This window comes from Myotis davidii, unplaced genomic scaffold (assembly GCF_000327345.1).
Source record: "Myotis davidii unplaced genomic scaffold, ASM32734v1 scaffold59, whole genome shotgun sequence".
Classification (NCBI taxonomy): domain Eukaryota; kingdom Metazoa; phylum Chordata; class Mammalia; order Chiroptera; family Vespertilionidae; genus Myotis; species Myotis davidii.
In genome coordinates, this window is record NW_006293001.1 from 2,390,331 (window position 1) to 2,394,311 (window position 3,981).

At 40.2% G+C, this 3,981-nt stretch overlaps 1 protein-coding gene across 1 annotated transcript in view; it reads left to right on the plus strand.

Moving 5' to 3' along the window:
* The first annotated feature begins 6 nt into the window (after positions 1-6).
* Positions 7-3,981, plus strand: part of PSMD14 (proteasome 26S subunit, non-ATPase 14) — an 89,278-nt gene continuing 85,303 nt past the window's right edge. Inside the window, exon 1 of the mRNA XM_006766481.2 lies at positions 7-83. The gene's annotated coding sequence lies outside the window, so the exon portion shown is untranslated. The remainder of the gene's footprint in view (positions 84-3,981) is intronic.

Here is a 3,981-nt window from a genome sequence, read left to right on the forward strand (position 1 = left end):
GGCCGATTCTGACCCACCGCCGCTGCCGCGTCACCGCCGCGGGAAGACCAGGGTTCAGGCCGCGGACCCCCGCCCGCCCCCAGGTAAGACGGGGAGGGGGCCGGGCCCGGAGGCCGCGGAGACAGCGCGCTAGGCCGCGGCCACCCCGCGCTTTCCTGAGTCACGTTGCCCGGCCGAGGCGCCGCGGGAGGCCCGGGCCCTTGCGAAGGGCTGCTCGGGCCTGGGGCAGAGTTAGGTCTGGTGTTCCCTCCTCTCCCGGTGTTCCGGCCCCCGTATCCGCATCCTGGGACCTCTCCGTACTGGACGCGGAGGACCGGTGCTCAGGGTCTGCTGGGTGCCCCATGGGTAGTTACTCCTGTTTGGGAAAGCAGACAGGGCAGACAAAGGAGAGAAGAAAATTAATTTTCTAATTGAGTGCATGCCGGCTTGATCACTTACTTGTCCTTCCCGTAGCCCCGGACTCTTCGTGTTAGGTTTTTAGATTCCTTCAAAAAACAAACAAAAACCCCAGAGGTTCACTGTGAAAATCTGCAAAACATTGTGTGGTTATCCCGGCTTTTTAAATTACTTTTAACTTAACCTCCAATGAGTAGCTGTTGGGGAATTGGTTACAGTTCCTGTTTCTCAGTAAAGTAGAAATCAGCTTCTGTGTGTTACCTCTTAGTTTTGCTGGGGACGTTCACTTCATTTCAGTCAAAAGAAGAAAAATGTAAGCTTTTTGTGAGAATCAGAATCTGGACCTGGTGACCGGATGTAGAAGTTCTGAAATTAAGATGGTACCAAAAGTTGAGAAAGGTTTCTTGGGAGAGGCAGGAAAGAGAGAGGCTTTGAAAATTAGCATAGAAATATAATTATGGGGTGAAAAGAATTTTTTTTTTCACTGCTCACAAAAGTGTGTTTTTAGGGCTGCTGACTTAAAATGTTTATGAGGACAGCAACAAGACAATCACTGATAATGCTGAAATAACAAAAAGGAACTGAATACAGTTCTAGTGGAGATGATTGACACAATGGTGACCTTCTGTAAGCCTGCCAACCTTCAAAGTTTACATTATATGGTTCAAACAAAGTGTGTGGGGTTTTGTGCATTTGGAGAGATTAAGGCATAGTCGCTCAGAATTAACTAGTTACAATATGGTTAGTGAAGTGGTATTTAATGGAAAGCCTGGATATTGTCTTAAATTTGTCCCAGAACAAAATTACATCAGGCCAATGGGAGAAAGATTTCATGATCGTTCAGTGAAGCCTGACCTGCTGAATTTAGGAGACTTTTTTTTTTTTTTTTTTTTTGCTCTGGGTGTTTAGCAAATACTGTATTGCTGTCCTAATGGAAAAGCTGGATTTTAACTTCGCTGACATGGGTTCATTCTCTTTTTATACTTGTCGTGTAAACTGTGCGTTTAGTTTCCAAATTCAGAACCCCTGTTTGCAAATCAGTACCAAGAAGCAATGGTGCTTTTATTTTTTTCCCAATTTCAATAGAAAGCAATGTTCATTTCATAAATCAGTGTCCACCTGTGGAAGCCTTACTTGGATTCTCCTGTGGTTTCTTACTCGTGAACTTGTCAAATACCCTTTTTCTTGTACTTATTTGACATTCATATTCCATTTTGTGACACTTTCATGTCCCCATGAAAGTGAGAATTGGATTCAATAATCTTTTTCAGCTCAAAGATAATAATATAGTAAAAACAACAAAGTTATTGAGTATCTATAATGTTCCAGGTACTATGTTAGGTGCTCTGTATTCTTTTTTTTAAAAAATATATTTTATTGATTTTTTACAGAGAGGACAGGAGAGGTAAAGAGAGCTAGAAACATAGATGAGAGAGAAACATCAATCAGCTGCCTCCTACACACCCCCCACTGGGGATGTGCCCACAACCAAGGTACATGCCATTGACTGGATTCGAACCCAGGACCCTTCAGTCTGCAGGCAGACACTCTATCTACTGAGCCAAACCGGTCAGGGCTGTATTTATTCTTGAAACAGATTTGCAAGGTAGGTGGTCCCATTTGAATTACAGTCTGGAACAGGGGTGGGGAACCTTTATTCTGCCAAGGGCCATTTCGATATTTATAACATCATTCTCAGGCCATACAAAATTATCAACTTAAAAATTAGCCTGCTATATTTGGTCAAACATTTAATTAACTCAGCCCTAATGCCTTGGCAGGACCAGACCAAATTATTTCGAGGGCCTTATACGGCCTGGGGACTGGATGTTCCCCACCTCTGGTCTAGAAGAAGGCACTGTATCTTGTTCTAGATCCTGTAATCAGTAGGTGTTGAAACCGGGATTCAAATCTAGGTTTGATTGGCTGCAGAGCCTTTCAGGCTCTCCTACTCTGCTGTCCTTTCACTTTAGGTATTTTTCATGTGTTTATATCATGCCTCCCCAAGTAGACTGTAAATTGTTTTTAGTGCAAGTCACTAAGTTTCTTAGTGGCTCTATTTTTGTATTACCTTATAAACATAGTAGTACTTAATAACTGTTTCACTTGAATGCCGTAATTAGGAGACACCACAAGAGTTACTTATAATTCTATCCACACTCTGTTCTGAAGGGGGAGAATGTTGCTTTCGAAATCCTGTTTATATAATTAAGTTTAATGTTGACTCTTTGTATTTCTTCCACTGAAGAAAGCCCTTAAGAATGTGAAAGAAGTTCCTAATTACTTTCCACAAATCAGAGTGGAGGAATTAGAAATACAGTGAGATCACAAATGTGGAGTAGTTTTAAAAGCATTTAGCATCAGTCTGAGAAATAATAGTATTTAACTTCATGAGTTAGGAAGTAAAAAAGGAAATGAGAAACTTAATAGTAAACCCAAACAGCTAAGGGCTTCATGATTTTGTTTGACTTTTGTGAATTATTAGGATACCAGAGGCTCTTGTGAGACGGCTGAAAAGTAAAAAATAAAAAACCACATGCTGCCTGGCTGGCTTGGTTGAGCATCGACCTATGAACCAGGAGGTCATGTTTTGTTTCCGGCCAAGGCACCTGGCTGAGTTGTGGGAATCGATCCCCAGTAGGGGTCAGCCAATCAATGATTCTCTCATATCATTGATGTTTCTATCTCTCTCTTCCTCTCCTTCTCTGAAACCAATCATAATGTATTTTTTAAAAATTATCACATGCTTAATCAAGATTAAGATAGTTTTGGAGGATCTGTTTTTTTGAAGTCCATTCATGGTTCCATAAACTTCCTATAAATATTTGGGAATGATGTATTTTAATTACATACATCATGGACATTAACTATATCAAGTTCTAATCAGATATTAACTCAGAAGATGAAAAAATGGAAAATTAATAACCTTTTGAAAATAATGATACTTTGTACTGTTTTTACTAGTTAGTGTACATTACTGTATGTGTGGCATAATACATGTAACTAAACACTTCATTCATATTATCTGACCATATTTTAAGTTAATCATATCAGGAATGAGCTCTTGAGTCCTCCAACTTTTGATAGGTGTAAACACTTGGTTTAGAACCATAGACCTTTTATGTTGCTTTTATTTCTAAGAATTGGAAGAATTCTCTTTTATAGTGTAACACTTGAATTTTATGTTTTTATTGTGTAGCACTTTAATTTTATGAATCCTTTTGCTAAATTCTTCAAAATGCAGATCCCTTCTCTCCATTGTGATTCATTTAGTGCCGTGAAATATGTCCAGTAATTTTGTTTGTTTGTTTTTTAAGTATATTTTAAATGATTTCAGAGAGCAAGGGAGAGAGATGGAAATATCAATGATGAGAGAGAACCATTGATTGGCTGCCTCTTGCACACCCCCTACTAAGGATACAGCCCACAACCCGGGCATGTGCCATGACCAGGAATCAAAACCATAACCTCTTGGTTTATAGGTTGATGCTCAACCACTGAGCCACACTGGTTGGGTGCCAACCATTCTCTTTTTTAACCACTGATGATAATGTATCATATATGCACATAGATACACATGCAACA